This window comes from Protopterus annectens, chromosome 3.part0, assembly GCF_019279795.1.
Source record: "Protopterus annectens isolate FY-2018-M chromosome 3.part0, PAN1.0, whole genome shotgun sequence".
Taxonomy (NCBI): Eukaryota; Metazoa; Chordata; order Ceratodontiformes; family Protopteridae; genus Protopterus; species Protopterus annectens.
Genome location: NC_056731.1, coordinates 1574198610 through 1574216641, shown reverse-complemented (window position 1 = coordinate 1574216641; position 18032 = coordinate 1574198610).

Here is an 18032-nt window from a genome sequence, read left to right as displayed (position 1 = left end):
CTGTGTTGGGTGTGTGAGCATACATGAGTATCTGTCATGGCACAAACAGAAATATGTCACTATTGCTACTATCCTAGTTGCATCCACGCCCTTGTATTTTTGGTCCACTGTTGAATATGAGATGTGTAATCAAGCGGTGAATACTGAGAGCCTTCCTTTACTGTTGTATCTCTACATAGTTTACTCGTACATGCCAATATACCGGGCGACAGATTCGGTGCCAACTTTACTCCTCCCCCAAAGGACCAGTCACAATACCAGTAGATTGCCAGGCACTCAGTATTACCGCTGCACAGGTTAAAACAGCACTGTCCAAGGCCAAGAATACAGCTTCTATGGGACCTGACAATATCCCTGGCTGTTTCTACATGAACTACAGAGTGAACTGGCACCTCACCTGTGAGCCCTGTCACCTCAAGCTTTGTCCCTACCAAATGGTGCACTGCTACAGTCATCCCTCTCCACAAAGGAGGAGCAACTACAGACCCTGGGAACTATCGCCCCATTAGCCTGACGAGTCTGATATGCAAAGCTATGGAACGCATCATCATGGACCTAATAAACAAAGATAAAGGGAATCTCCAAACTCTGGATCCCACACAGTTTGGTTTTGTGAAGGGTAGATCATGCCTGCTGTACTTGGTCAACTTCTTTGAGTCAGTCACCAGAGCTGTGGATGAAGGCAAGGTGGTTCATACAGCCTACCTTTATTGGGCCAAGGCCTTTGATACCATTCCCCACTCAGGAATCATAGAAAAATTCACTAAGCTAGGCATCAACCCCTATATCACTAAGTGGGTTGCAAACTGGCTCACAGATATAACCCACAGTGTGAAAGTAGTTGACTCCAAGTCAGACTGCTGACCAGTCATGAGTAGAGTCCCACAGGGTTCGGTCCTGGGTCCTCTCCTGTTTGGTATCTACTTTTCTGAAGTCCAGGCCAACATGAAGGGACTCTGGCTGACAAAGTTAGCAGACAATTACAAGTTGGGAGCTTTTATTAACTCCCCAAGTGATAGTGACATCCTACAGAAAGGCCTCACTGAGACCAACAACTGGTGTCAGAACCATGGCCTTAAGCTCAATGCCAGAAAATGTGTTGTCATTCCCTTTAGGGAAAAACCCAGTTCCCATGAATTACCACATCGATGGTAGTCCACTGAACACAGAAGGCGTTATAAGAGATCTGGGAACACAGGTTGACAGCAACCTCTCTTTTGACCACCACATTGCCACTGTGGTCATAAAGTCCTTCTATGTGGCACATGTCATTACTAAGGGTTTTGCATCCAGGAAGAAAGAGGTCATTGTCTCCCTCTACTCTTCCCTCATTAGGCCAATCAGTGAATACAATGCCCCATTTGGCATGTACCTCACTAAACATCTGCAGCAACTGGAGAGGCCACAAAAGTACCTCACAAAGAGGAACCTAGGCCTTAAACATTTGTTCTATATGGACAGACTAAAAAAACTCTAACTTTTCTCTCTCTCATATCGCCTACTTAGAGGAGATCTCTGCTTGACTTGCAAAGCCATGTCTGACCCAGCTCTGTTAGAAATGCTACATCTAAATAAATCCCAATCCCTCCACACCACATGCTCCAGAGACCTCAACCTCATTACGACAATCAACAGAACATGTTGGAGGGACAGGTTCATAACCCAGAGACTGCCCATACTATGGAATAGACTTCCCATACATGTCAAGCAGAGCACCTCACTGGCCCTCTTCAAGAGAAATCTTGATGAGTGGATGTAAAATAGAAAATTCATCCCAGGGATCGCTCCAGTGACTTTACTCAACAGAGGCACTGGGAAGTAAGGTTGGGTGGCATGATGCCAGGGTAATCCTATGGGCTAGGCTTGTAAAGGCCCCAGGGCTATTAGCCTAGTACATAGGTTCATAGGTTGGTACTAGGCTATCGGCCCTTGGGCTTGTACAAGCCTAGCCATAACAATTCCCTGGCTATTTCTTCCCACAGTATTTACTTCCCTGGACACCTGTCTAGCAGGGTGACTGACATGATCCCTGGGGTGAATTTCCTATCTCCCATCCAATCATGAAGGTTCCTTTTGAAGAGGGCCAAAGAGGTGTTCTGCTTGACATGTATGGGCAGTCTATTCCAGAGTCTGGGGAGTCTCTGGGTCAGGAACCTATCCCTCCAGCATGTTTTGTTCATTGTGATGACAAGGTTTAGATCCCTGGAGCATGTGACTCTGAGGGATTGGGATTTCTTTAAGTGTAGTATGTCCAACAGCTCTGGGTTTGACATGGCCTTGTATGTTAAGCAGAGATTGCCTCCGAGTAGACGATATGTGACAGAGTATAGGTGGAGTTTTTTTAGATGGTCAGCATAGGGCATCTGCTTTAGGCCTGCGATTTTTTTTTAGTGCGGTATTTCTGCTGCCTTTCCAGTTGTTGCAGATGTCTTGAGAGGTATATACCAAATGGGGTGTTGTATTCTATAATGGGTCTAATAAGGCATGAGTACAGTGGGACAATGACCTCTTTTTTTCTGGATGAAAAGCCCTTAGTGATGAGGTGTGCCACATAGAAGGATTTCCTGACTGTTGTGGCAATGTGGTTATCGAAGGTGAGACCACTGTCCAACTGTGTCCCCAAGTCTCTTATCACACTTTCGGTGTTTAGTGTACTGCCACCTATGTGGTAATTCATGGGTACATGTTTTTTCCCAAAGGGGATAACTATACATTTCTTGGCATTGAGCTTGAGCCCATGGATCTGGCACCAAGCATCTGTTTCTGTAAGGCCCTTTTGTACAATATCCACATCATTTGGGGATTCAATAATGGCTCCTAGTTTGCAGTCATCTGTGAACTTTGTTAGCCAGAGTCCCTTAGTGTTGGCCTCAACTTCAGAGAAGTAGATGCCAAACAAGAGCCGTCCCAGGACTGAACCCTGAGGTACTCCACTTGTCACTTGTCTGGAGCTGGATTTGGAGTCAGCTACTTTTACAGTAAGGGTTCTGTCAGTAAGCCAGTTGGCAACCCATCGAGTGACGTAGGGATTACTGCCCAGCTTAGTAAGTTTATCTATGATTCCAGAGTGGGAGATGGGGTTGAAGGCCTTGGCAAGGTCCAGATAGGCTGTGTGGACCACTTTACCCTTGTCCACACTTTGGAGACTGATTCGAAGAAGAACCTATGAACCTATATGTGATCCTTATATGTTTTCTCATTTCTTTGCATTTCAGTAAACATTATTGCATGCATGTCACAGGCCATCATTTTCTGAGGTGGAAAAGGAAATCATTGAGGTGTTGTGACAACATTATCATGTCATGCTATCCTTAGGGAGGTCAAATAGGTCATAACATGCAGCCCTGTGGAATGAACTGGTGCACATCAATGCCGTGGGTCATCAAAATCGTATATACGAGCAGGTTTGACACTGTGCCACAAACATGATCAATGCAGCAAGGAGGTGCAGCTGACGTGGCCAGGGATTGTTAGGTCATTGGTGGTGGGCCTGCAATAGAACCTCCTGTCACAGCCACAGAGGAATTCTTGGCAAGCCTTGCTACACAGGACAGTACTCAAACATCCATCAGCCAATATGTTGTGGACGTGGGTGCCACCCGTTCCTCTCAAGATGAGCTTCCAGGTACTCTTAGTTAGATCAGCAGTAGAATAATGTTGCATTCATCCTGTCAAGGTGTATATAGTTTTACATGGGTGTCAGGTGTTTTTTTTGGGGGGGAAGTAAGTTAGCTGCAGTTTTAATCTCATGTAGAGATTGTCACCCACATAACGTTTTAACATTGCAGTTACTGTAGATATGAGATTATTATACTGTAACATGTGGTGCTGTTGCTATTATCTCTCCCTCAACTTTTTCCAGGACCATCAGGTGTTGGAAGAGTCCATGTTCCTGCTGCTGGTAAGCAGAAAACTGTTATGTCAGAGATGTAGATATATTTCAATGTGTTAGCTAATGTGTCATTCCAGGCCTGCTGGCTGGATTGATGTACTCTCTACATAATTGTCAGCTGTACAGATATTTTCTGAATGTCCACAATTTAGACTCATACCTCTGCCTTGTAGGTATGACCATAGTGATTGACTTGAAAATTATTGTCAGGACATTAATGATTGCTATAACTGTCAAATGTAGATTTTTGCAGAATACCCAGTGTTAATCATTTATTTTTTTGTTCTTAAGATTGTTGTTTTCTGAATAATTAATTATTCCAAATCATTACAATTGGGGTTAGAAAACAAGGTCCACATGTCCTGCTCTGTGAGGTTGGGAGGTATAAAAGTCTGTAATAGTGACAGCAGTGTATACAGCTTAACATATATTGCACCATAGTAGTGCAGAGCATAGTAGTGCAGGTATTAATGTATTGCTTTTTCCTTTTTATCACAGTTAACCACGGAGGTTGGTCTTTGTCCCCTACACCACCTGATGTCAGTGTCTCTTCAGACTCTGATGATGATGGTGGCCAAACTGAGGTACAGCTGGGGGCTGCAGAGGCTGAATCAGACACAGAAGTTTACATCCTTCATCCATCCTCATTATCACTGTACACAGCTAGTATGCCTGTGCATTCCCAGTCCCCTGAGGCCACAGATATTGGACAGCTGGAGGGAGGGGACATTGAGTAGGGAAGTGTGGTTACTGTGGCTTCAGTGTCTGTTGACACTGGCCATAGTGAAACTGTTGGCGAGGTTCCACACAGGCGGACTGATAGGGGTGCTCATAGGAGGCCTGCTGTCCCTCCACCACCTGTTGCAGGTGTCTCATCACATGTCAATCGGCATATGTTTAGGGCCGTCATGGAGGCACAGGCATGTTTGGAAAGGAACTCCTGATGAATGCTCAGGGTTATGGATGCAGAATGATCTGACATCTGTGACTGCTTCCACCATGTTGCTGATACCCTGGATTGGTTGACTGACATAGTGGAAAAAGATAGGTCTGAGACAGACTGCAGACTATCTGTCATAGAATGCACAGCATCTGTGACGGAATGTCTGACTGAACTTGAGGGTCGGCCTTGTGAGTGTATGTCAGCAACTATATTTGCTGAGAGTCAACATGGCTGTGCCCAATCACGCTCCCATAATGACAGTACATCCAGTGCTCCAGAAGGGAGTGTGCTGTCCACACCAATATGTAGCATGACATAGGGTCATGGTCCTGGGTCATCCCATGTAGGACACATGCCCAGCAGGCATCATTCACCTTCAGGTAGTAGCACAACATCTGAAGCTGGGCATGGGGGTGCCAGTGCAACTCCTGGCAGAGCCAGTTCTCATGTTTGGGGGCAGAGATGATAAACTGTCAGCTCTACCATGCACGGCTCACAGCTGTCCAACATAAAGACACATAGGGCTAGCACTGAGCTAGGCTGTGTTCATGCAGACACTCACACACCAATGTCACACTGAGGGCACCTACAGACACACACACAACTTTTCCATGGTCCATCTTGCCTGCTTCCCTTTTTATGTGCACACACACTTGCCAACCTATTGGAGCAGCCTAGGGCTCCTGCACCCCCACACAACAACCTGTGCAAGTGATGATAAGTGTGCCACATCCCTATTATCTTTCTCATGAATGCATTGAAATAAAGCTATGTGTCTGATGCACAGGGTGACTATCTACATTAGTATGACTTCCTTTCATCCATTGTTGCTGTTGATGTGCTACTTATATTGGTCATTTACAGATATTGTACTTTGCTATTTATATTGTGGATAGCATAATAATGTGCCCATGTTAAAATGCATGCTGTTGCAAGGGCTGTGGATTCACACAATGAAATCCGTCTCATGGAAATATGTACATTTCTCTTTCAGGATTGTGTAGTACACACCTATGGGTACACATCTACAATCAACCCAGCAATGTCAGAGCACAGGATTGTATGTCAGCACAGAAGACAAATAGCATCAGAGTGGTAGTACAGTATAGGTTCATAGGTGTTTACTAGGCTAACAACCACTAGGGCCTTTTTAAGTCTAGCCATGCATCCCAAATCTCTGATAAGTTCTGATACCCTTGATAAGTGTAAGCAGGGGGTTGGGAGATGAAACATTTACAAGCAGGGGCATGGGAGATGAAACATTTACAGGTTGCCTGTGTCCATTAGAGACATAGGTGCCAAACAAGGCATGAATTTCCTGTTCCTCATCCAATTGTCCAAGTTGCACTTGAACTGAGTTAGGGAGGAACTCTACTTCACATGAATGGTGAGCCTGTTCCACAGACGGAGTAGTCTCCGAGATACATACCTGTGTCTGCCGAAGGTACTATTTATATCACAATCAAGGTTTAAGTCTTTAGAATGGGTAATTGTGGTGCTGTTTGTTTTGTGGGTATGCAGGAGGTCCATTAGAGTGGGGGTCTGACAATGTCCTGTATGCCAGACATAGATCTCCCCTCAAAAGCCTGTAGGAGACAGAATGCAGGGATAAGGCCTTGAGGGAGTCAGCATAGGACATTTTACTTACACTCTGTATTCTTTTAGTGAGGAACTTCTGTGGACGTTAAATTGTTGGATATGCCTGGTTAGGTACTTACCAAAGGGGGCATTGCACTCAGTGATAGGTCTGATGAATGCCAAATACAGTGGAACAATGACTTCCTTGGACTTAGATGCAATACCTTTTATAAGTTGCTCAATACAGAATGATATCTTCACTACTGTAGGCACATGATGGTCAAAGGCTAGATTACTATCTATGTGTGTCCCTAAGTCCCTGACTACTGGCTCAGTTATAAGAAATGTGTTGCCAATATGATAGTTACCAGAGATGGATGACTTCCCAAAGGATACTATTATGCATTTCTTGGCATTTATTTTTATTTATGGTATTTCTATTTATTCTAAACCAATCACTCTCGTCGCATCACTGCCTCTCACTAAACAAACTTCAGTGGCTGGAATTTCCACACCTTCTCCTACAATCGCAACTCCACACTACCTTTTTCATACTCAACAACCCCTCTGCCTGCCCTGCTTTCACCTCCCATGTTACTCTCTACTCTCCCACCCAGCCTCTCCGGAGTGCTGATCAGCATCTTTTCTCAGTTTATAAACCCAAAAGGAATATTGGCAAACTACTTTACAAACATTCTGTCTCACTAAATTTGAACAAACTCCCTCTCCATATTAGATCCAACCTTTCCTTTCCCTGTTTTAAAAAGGAGCTTAAATCCCACCTACTAAACTTGAAATTATGCCATTGCCTTGACCACATGTATTCTTAGTCTGTCCTGTTGTATAACCTGTTGCATCTCCTAACTTTCTTTCTCTGTTAGTAACTTCTGCTTGAAAACCTCCTAAACCCTCAGCTCTACTACTATAGCCCTACTATAACCTCCTTTCTCTCCCCCCTCCCATTCTACACACTATTTACCCCCCCCACTTTCTATCAATCTGTACATTTTCCTTCTTTTGAACAACGATTATCCTTTTGTTTTTACTCTTATATGTAGTAAATTTAGACCACTGCTATCATTGCAACCCTTAACGTTCATAATTTTTTCTTTTGTTTTTCTCTTTATAATTAATTTCATATTTGCATTGTTATTTTTAATAGATTTTGTCCTGTATGTTTACCTTTGCTTATGTTTTCTGGGGCTCTTTCCCCTTGGGTCTCCACTGAAAATGGGTTGCTTACTATCAGTACAATGCAAGAAGTTAATAACCTTTTCTTTTTTACAATTATTTTGTATTGTGATTGTTATTTAATTTTTGTATATTGTCACTTTATCTTTACTTATGTTTGCTGGGGCTTTTCTCCTCAGGTCTCCACCGAAAATGGATTTGTTTGCATACTCAGGTGGACTAACCCAGTTAACAAATGTGAAATTAATAAAATAAAATAAATAAATAAATTTAGTTTTGCTCCATGGCTCTGACACCAGTTGTTTGTCTGTGTCAGCCCCTCCTGGAGAACATTTGTGGCAGTGCAGGATTCAGTGACAGCTCCTAATTTGTAATCATCTGCAAATTTAGTCAGCCAGAGACCACTGATATTGGCCTTGACTTCTGAGAAGTAAATGCCAGAAAGGAGCATCCAAGGACTGATTCCTGAGAGACTCCACTTGTGAGTGGCTTCTTGTAGAGGTGGACTCCCCACTTCTAACTTCCTTTGTACTGTCTGTGAGCCAGTTGGCTATCCACCAGGTGACATATGAATTTGTCAAGACCACTGGTTCAGACCCACTCTAGCGCCTCGGTAAAAAGCCTTCCAGGAGTTACAAAATTCAGCTAAAAATGTGCTACCTTTTATACAAAAAAACACAAAGAGTCTGCCTTTATTCTCAAATATAACACTTTGGTCCTTATGGGACTGAATGGAGAGGTTAATTGGATGTATTTTATTTAATTGTTTGATTGCATTATTGATTGATTGAGTTTGAGTTTTTTGTATAAAAGGTAACACATTTTTAGCTGAATTTTGTAACTCCTGGAAGGATTTGTACTGAGGCGCTAGAGAATAAAATACTTTTGGGTCTGAACCAGTGGTCTTGATCTTCTCATTGTTGCTAGTTGTTTGGACATATGAGTTTGTACCTAACCTCTTGAGTTTGTGAACAATACCTGAGTGGAGTATTGTGTCAAATGCCTTGGCCAGGTCAAGGTAGGCAGTGTGAATGATTTTGCTGTCATCCATTGCTTTGGTGACCTTCTGAAAGAAGTCCACCAGGTTAAGTAGGCATGATCTGCCCTTGGCGAAACCAAACTTGGTCGAGTCCAGTGTCTTGAGGTTTTCTGTATCTCTACTGATAATTTCCATGATAATTATTTCCATGGCTTTATCATGCAAGACTAGTGAGACTTATGGGATTGTAGTTTCTGGGATCTATAGATGGTCCACCTTTCTGCGGAGGGATGACTGCTGCTATTCTCCATTCATGAGGCAGGGAGCCTGTTTGGAGGCTACAGTTAAATAGCAATTCCAGAGGCCCTGATGGGTCATGTTTCATGCTATTCAGAAGGCATCCTGGGATATTGTATGGGCCCATTGATACAGTGTTCTTTCTCTTATAGAGAGCATTATGAACCTGTTCCCTAGTGATAGTAGGGGGAGTTATATTTGAAGGCATTTCCTGAGGGAAGGTTGAGAGGGAGAGGCAATAAAGTTGGAGCTGAATTTTTCAGCCAGGAGGTTTGCCATATATTCTGGCTCATTATAGGTGGCACCATTTACAACAAACTCTGCACATGATTGTGTATTGCCTTTGAGGTTGCAGACATAGCTAAAGAATGTTTTGTGGTTGTTCTTGGCATGAGAGGCAAAAATTACCTCAAATTTGGCTTTGGTAAACTTTATTTGTCCTCTGAGTTGTTTGTTTAGTTTGATGAGAGTGCTTTTATCCTGCTGGGTGCTGCACCTCCTATGTTTTGCCATGATATTCTTCCTTCTGTTATACAACCTATGGATCCAGGGTGGCTTGTTTTTTTGAGTTAGTTTTGTACTTCTTCCTGGTGTGTACAGCTGCCTCTATGCAGCTATTAACATGCTTGTACAGGGCTTCTGTGAACAGTTTTGCATAGGCAGCAGTGTTCTGAGGGTTTACGGGGGCTTGAACTCTTGCCAGGTTATACTTAATAGCAGGAGGTTAGCCTTAGAGTCCCAGATCCTGGATTCTCTGCCGTGTATTTAGCACACTGGGCAATGAGCACCCTTCAGCACTCATTGTTTCCATAGCAGGTATGTTTTTTACGGAGTCAGGTTGCTAGCCCGAGGCTCAACACTCCTCAGAGGGTGCACTACACACTCGCATGCTCACACCTAATGCCAAGTTAGAGTGTCCAACCTACCTACTTTGGAATGTGGGAGGAAAACAGACCACCCAGAGAAAACTCACATGAATGCAGGGAGGACATGCAGACTCTACACAGAAGACAGCACAGCTGAGAATTGAATTGGATAACCTCTTGCTGTGAGATTACACGGCTAACCACTACCCCACTATGCCATCCAGCCTTACAGTAGTGCATGAATATTCCAGGTTTAGTTGGGGGTCCAGGTTTTATTTTTACTTCAAAGGAGACCATCTTGTGGTCTGACCTTACTAGGGAAGACATTACGGTACGGGGTGTGCAGCACTCTCCCATATTAGTGAGGACCAGATCCAGGATGGTTGCACCCCTGGTTGGTATATTGACTATCTGGTCCAGGGAGTTTGTATTTACAAAATCCAGGAATCTCTTTGCCTGTATTCCGGTTTTGGATAGGATTCCCAGTTAATAGTGGGGTAATTAAAGTCATCCACAAATATGGTATTGGGTTGGATGGTTAGTGTTTCTAATGAGTTTAAATACATGGTAATCTGGTTTCTGGGTCATAGAGGGGCCTATAGCATGGAAGGAAGTAGTATTGGATTTTGCCTATGGTGATTTGAACATGGAGCAGCTCAAGTGCATTGTCTTGTTTGAACAGCCTTGAAGTATATTTATTGTTGATGTAAATAGAAACACCTCCACCTTTAGTCCCTGCCTGTGAAGTAGCTGGTCTAAATGTATGGAAAACATTATAACCTATAACCTTGTGCTACTGGTGTGCTCTCCGTGGCTTTAACACATGTCTCAGTGACCGCACAGATGTCAGCATTCTGTAAGGTAAACAGAGCTTCTAGGGAGTGGAGTTTTTTGTTTAGACTCCCAGCACTGGTCCGTAATACCTTTGGATTTTGTTGGTTTTGCTTTGCTATGTCAGAAGCACCTTCAGTTTGGCATTGCCTAAAAAAGGCACTATGGGGGAAGACAATGTTCTAGCTAATATTCAGAAGCCTAGAGGGGAGAGGTGCAGACTATCCCTGGCAAAGCAGTGCGGTCTGTTGACCATCTTCTTCCATGCTGACATATATTGCACCCCCTTAAAATGACATCAGAAACTAAGCAAATTATTAAAGTCAATCAACTTTTATTCATATTATGGCATCATCCTTGGAGAAGGTAAAATGCTGCTCAATGCTAGGCTCATACTAGCCTGAGACACATATTCAAAGAGCTCCAAGATATCTCTCTTCATATAGTCTAGGGAGGTATGTCTCAGGTCATTTACTCCCACATGGACAATGACTTAATCAAATTGGTACTTGTTGTCCAATGACATTAGTGAGTGCATAATATGGTAGATCATAGCCCCTGATAAGCAACTGGTTGTGACTTTCTCCTTTCTCAGCCTGGTGAGAGGGATATTAGTGTGTCTCATTTTGGAGTCTCCAATGACTAGAATGTTGGATTGTGTGGTGGCTTGTCCTATTGGCTTAGCAGTAGCAGCTCCATGCGATGTAGCTTTATGTGTTGATGTGGGTGTTGTTTTGAAAGAGAGCATTTGGGGCTGCTGAGGGTATTATTTGTTAAGTGTACTTCATCTAGGAGGTCTTTGTGGTTTAGAAAGGTTACATTTAAGTGCCTCAGCATATGTCTGCTTTGAATTGCATGTGATGGGTGCAGCATGTGTACTACTGACAACCTTATGGACATTAAGAGTACTTCTTTGTGAGAGCCTTGCCTCTAGTGACATTGTGTAAATGCATCTCTCACATACCATACCAGTTTGTTTGAGAATTAACTGGTTGTCAGTAAACACAAGGCAATTTTACACTGCACCAGGATGCCCATATCCACCAAGTTGGTAATTGAGACAGTGGGAAGGCTCATATCCATAGCAACATATACTTTGTTATTGATTAGACAGTTGTGATAATATTAATCAATGTCAGGAGTATCCGGTTTGCAACTATGGGGATAGTGCTTGTCACTGTAGTCTAATTTGTCTGTGTGCAACTAGGTACTGGAGAAAATTCAATCATGCTTTTACTGGAAAAATGTCACTCAATGTGTCTGAGTCTGTACACAGCACTGCCAAACACTTGAGGAGAAACTAATACATCGACCCTGAAAATTTAATGATGAAGTATTTAGGAATATATTCTGATGTTAGAAAAAAATCAAGTGGTACTTACTGAAAACAAAGAATTAGCTTGTCAAGAAAGATGAAAAGATGGGAGTCGCATGAATGGCTACTGCCTGGCTACTACTAGTGCTGGTTTCACCACAGCTTTACTCTGCTGGGATACAATGATCCTTTGCTTCTTCCCTCACCAGAAGCAAAATATTAGCACCAATATCAAGATAAGAAACAGGCCACAGCCCGTTTGGTGATCAACAGTCTTGTCCCAGAGGATGCAAGGGTCTGTAGGCTTGTTATAACTTTTTTCAGATTGATGCCTTGAATAGCAACCAGACCAATCTGTTCAGTTTTGCATGCATTTTGCCTTGAGTTTCGAGGCTCATAAGATGAGACTAGGGTAGTGAACTAATGGTGATTAGGAGCATAGCTGTTGCATCACAATATAATGTTCAATGTCAGATGTCATAGATGTCAAAGTTTGTCTAGCAAGGTCCACAGCGGTGGTGATCCATGTTAGATATAATTTTCACAGCAATTCATGCAGCCTGCCCTTCAACAGAGTAATGGAGGTGCTCTGCCTCATATGGATGTGAGGCCTACTGCAGAGCAGTGTCAACTTTTGAGAGAAGTTACTGTCCCTCCAGCATGTCCTATGTATGTCATACTGTACATTTAGGTTCCTGGAACATGCAACTGTAGTTCCACATTAGTTCACACAATTTCCATTTGCTGTCTGGTTGTTTGAAAGCCATTGTAGCCTTGCTAGGCCTAAGTACTTACTGAAAACTTGAACAAGTTTTATGTGCATGCACAGACATCCACATCTACAGAGAGTGTGTTTTACGTTGTGAACCCCAAGGATTTAGCAGCGTGACCCCTACTTTGCTGGGGTTGTACACTGTCATATTTGTAAGTCTGCTCTTGTGACCATGCCTAATAACAGAATTATTGTTCAGGCAAGTGCCATATGCCTGGCAAAGCAGCGTACTTAATCCACCATATTATCACACACTGTCAGGTGCTGTTTTACCTTAGAATGACACCATAAACTTAATAACATCTTACATGTACATATCTGTCAGGCCACTGTATAACCATGGCCTGTTGTGACGTATACACAAGCAATAATCTATTGCTGATGACATTAGCAGTGTCTATTGAAGATAAGTGGACAGCATTCCATAGGGTGATGTGAAATGCTCTGCCTAACATCCAATAACAACACACACACACACACACACACACACACACACACACACACACACACACACACACACACACACACACACACACACACACACACCAAGTTGGCTTTAGTGAGAATAAAAACCCTACCTATCTAAGTTTATAGACTACAGAAAGCAGTACTTATCGCACGCATCACAGCTCAAGTCTGACATTAACATGACTTTAGGTAATCATATAGTAGATGACATCAGCAGGCCTAGAGTTTGGAGGCCTGCATCAACTGCAAGTCCTAAAACAGTACAACACTATGCCATCATGAGATTCACACTTATACTCTTCCTTATGGAGAGACACACACAGTTGGCTGCAGTGACAGTAGAACCCCTAACTATCTAAATTTACAGACTACAGAACGCAGTACGTATCACATATGCCACATCTCAAGTCTGACATTAGCATGACTTTAGGTAATCTTGTAGTAGATGACATCAGCAGGCCTTGTGCAGGCCAAGAGTTTGAAGCCCTGCATCAACTACTAGTCCGGAAACAGTGCAAAACCATGCCATTGTGAGATTCACACTTGTTCTTTGGGGAGATGCACACACACAAACACACTCAGTTGGCTAGGGTGAGAGCAGAACCCTTACCTAACTAGTTCTACAGGCTACAGAGCACAGTGCATAATTCACATGCCACAACTCAAGTCTGACATTAATATGACTTTAAGTAATTTTAGTAGATGACATCAACAGAACTTGTAGAGGACAAGAGTTTGGAGGCCTGCATCAATTGTAAGGCCTAAAACAGTACACACCCATACCAGTTTGGAAGTCAGTGTGTGATACACACACACACACACACACACACACACACACACACACACACACACACACACACACACACACACACACACACACCTTCTTAACTACAGTCAGAGCAATGCACCACTAGGCCAACTGAGCACACACACACACACACACACACACACACACACACACACACACACACACACACACACACACACACACACACACACAGTTGGATAACTGTTTAGTAATCTAGCTATGTGATAACAATGCCTGTTTTGAGCACGTGTCTGTTTGCATTTGGATGGGCAAGCCTGTGGCCACAATTAATTTGACCTGTCCATGATTGAGCAAACAACATTATACATTACACAACTTGTTCAGTTGTTGATATATGTGTGGTGAAATCTAGCAGACAAAGTGGGATGTGGGTTTTGTTGCTGGCATAGATACAAACATATTTCACAATATATGTACATATTCTTATACTGTGCCATACATTTTCAAAGTTTCCACATGCAGTCTTAGGGAGATGTAGTTTTGAATAGTAGGCAGAATAATTCTCCACTGTCCAGATGTTTGCAGCAAGTCCACAGATTTGACATATTTATGTGTATTTAACACTAAACTATGCTTTACTGTCAAATGTAGCATCATTTACACAAGAAGTGAGAGAAGACTGCTAGAAATCTGAACTTCAGATGTCCAAATAGTCCTTCAAATGCAACACGTTATACTATGCACATCCACCTTTTGTAAGTGCCTTATCTAAAGTTGAGCCCTTACTTTTGGCCCTTTATCCAACATTATATGTGGCTTAGGGCAGCTTTACTCTCTATGATTTGGGTATATAGGGCACTACAGACATACACACACACACACACACACACACACACACACACACACACACACACACACACACACACACACACACACGCGTGTGTGTGTGTAATGTGTATCTATATATATAGGGAGAGACAGAGATGTATATTCGTACATATATCTATATATTTTATATATATATATATATATATATATATATATATATATATATACAGATATATCTAGAGAGAGAGAGAGATGTATATAATTCTTTTAAAATAAATTGTGCAAGGAGCAACAGATTTGTTCTCTGCTTAACTAAGTGTATGGACATGCCCATTGGCATTTTTTGGACCCATTTTCACATTGCAAATCAGTGAGCAAGTGGGATACACATTACTTACATCAGAGACTTACTGTACCATAAACTGACTCCAGCCCACACCTAGCTGTATTCCAGGCCAGGGTTTTGTTTGTTATGCAGTCTGACCTCTGTCTCTTTTTCTGCACTGCTGCACTTTGAGCAAACTGGCTAAGACTTATTAAATAGGTTGTAGACATGGGATGCAGCGGGTGAATGTGTAATTAATATGAGAAAGAGGTTAATTATAGTATAGCACACATAGAATCAAAGTCTGTAAAACACAACTTATTACTAGTTCACATCCAAATGTCTGGTTTTCTTGGGATTAGAACCATGAACACATCACCCAAGTGGACTGCCTTAGTCCTTTGAGCCACAGAAACTGCTTGACAGAAAGGGGATCATTCACCCACAATCACCTGCATAAATATGTACGTTGCTATTCCTCAGTTATCTAACACATACAATGTAAGATCAGATTCTATACTACTGTCCTGAGACTGTGTGACATACTATCTATGTGGAATGCTCATATAGCAGAGATGAGTTGCTGTTATGGCAGTTACAAGGACACTGCACTTTTGAGGTGATTCTAAAATTGTTCACACCTGCAATGCGCACACGGGAGAAAATTTCATGTAAGCTTTATTGCATTTCCCTGTTTGTTTTTTTTTGAGATGAGTTTTGTTCGGCCTGGGTTAAGGTGAATATCGCCACAGGTAGGATTGATTGCGTTGGACTAGTGGTTTTAGATATTTTTTAGTGTTGTTATATCAGGGGATGTCATTTTAATTTTACTTGGTAGTACACTGAGTGGTTTAAGTCTGAAAGAGAGGTGCAGTATGTCCTGATAGATGTTGGCTGATACTATGATATTAACTTAAGGTGGGGTGGGTTTATCTGGTAGGTACTTAGGTAGGGAGATGATAGTGTGAATCTGGTACCATTGGTAATAGGTGAGGTGGCTAAGGTATAGCAGTAGTAGACTCAAGCCTATAGTTAATGAAATTCATACTGTTATTATTACTGAATTTGGTAGCAATAGATATAGGATAAGTAGCTTGGGAGACAAATTGTGAGTTGTGTAAGTAATACATGTTTGATGATGGAATAGATAGAAAGTATGTGAGAGGTGTGAAAAAGAGAGGTGATAAAGAGTTTAGATGTAATTATAATTTGACATTGTACGAAGTCACATTGAAAGTGCAACACAAACAAGTTCTGAAAGTTGTGCTTTCACATTTGAATGTGAATGTCTGATAATTGGATTATTGGCCACATTTAGTATAGGCATGTACTCACATAATATTAAAGAATGCAATCACTGTAGAAATATCTTTTTCTTTCTGTTGCATTCTTTCATTATCTACGCTTTCATAATAACAACAACTTTATCTCTGTTTTCTTGCCATATGTTTTCTTTAGCAATGTTTATAGTACTTAATTTAATATAAGCAATGTTTCCTACTAAGGGCCAGTAACTGTGGTCATTTAAGCCAGAATTTGAATGTTAGGACTATTATTTCCCTAAATCACTCAATGTATTTGCAGACCCTTTTTAATCTCTTCTCTCTAATACACCCTTAGTAGGTGTATATCAAAAGGGAAGAATGTGGTCCTTGCATTACTAGAGTGTGTGCATGTGATCATATGAAGTTCCTTACACCATGTTTACATTATCTACACTTAGTGCAGCTTTTAGTATTTAGGAATGCTAATGATTTGACACCTCATTTGCATAACCAAAGTGCTCACAGGGCTGACTCTGCACTATAAATAAAGATATGGTGGAGCTAATGCACTTGTATTATACTGGGCAAGTGTTTTCCAACACAGAGCTTGATACTGCTAGTAAAACAAGACTTTGCAAAATGTATCTATTTTCTACAGTGCTTTATTGTCAAGGTATGTTGCATTTCTTAAGTAATACTTTTAGTTTAACTTTAGAAAGTGATGTGTATTGACCACTGAAAAACATTTGTATAATTTTATATTTATTTACTTTTCTCCCTTCCTTTTCCCATAGCCATGGCTGTATTTCTAAAATTAAGCTACAAAATACTACAAAACCAATTTATTATTATTATTATTTTATTTTGTATGTCATAGTTTCACAATTATTGCAGATTATTGAATTGTAAGTATGTAGTAAGGTCTGCTGTTTTTATCTGTGTTACCAGGGAATTAAAACATGTTCCATTTTTGTACTTCTACCAGACTGACCTCCACAGTGGTGAATATGGCAGTTGTAACATTTTGGTGCTACTTTTCTGCATTTATATGTCAGGTATGCAAGAAGAAAAAGTGTCACATTCATATTTTTATATGCATGTTATCCCAGATGTCTGATAAATGTATGTATGTATATCTATACCTATATCTATCTATATGTATGTATATATATATATATATATATATATATATATATATATATATATAGAGAGAGAGAGAGAGAGAGACAGCTATAACTTTGTGAGTCAGACTACAGTCATACAGAAAGAGGAGAGTTTGCTTTGGCTTTGGGGACAGTCAACTATTCACTAAGCTTTTTGTGAGAACCTTTTTAATCTGCACTTGTGAAGGGGCACTGTTCTTTTTTCTTGTTTCATTTGCATTGTAATACTTAGGAGGCTTCTTTCCTTTCCATTCCTTTTATGCAGGCACTTATGGGTTGCAGACTGCCAGCCCACCTGCACATGGTAAGCACACATTTGTTTATTGTTAATACTGTATATAAGTTAGATTTGGGTTTATATACAGTAACGTTTTTGTAATTTTAGCATCTGTTATAAAACATATCTTTATTATAAGAAAAATATGTGATCAATTTTATTCTCTGTTTTTCTGTTAGTTGTGCTTATTGCTTGTTATCATAGGTGATCTTGAGAGTGGTATTATGGAACTCCTACCATCTGATGTTGGAGTATCAGTAGTCTCTGATGATG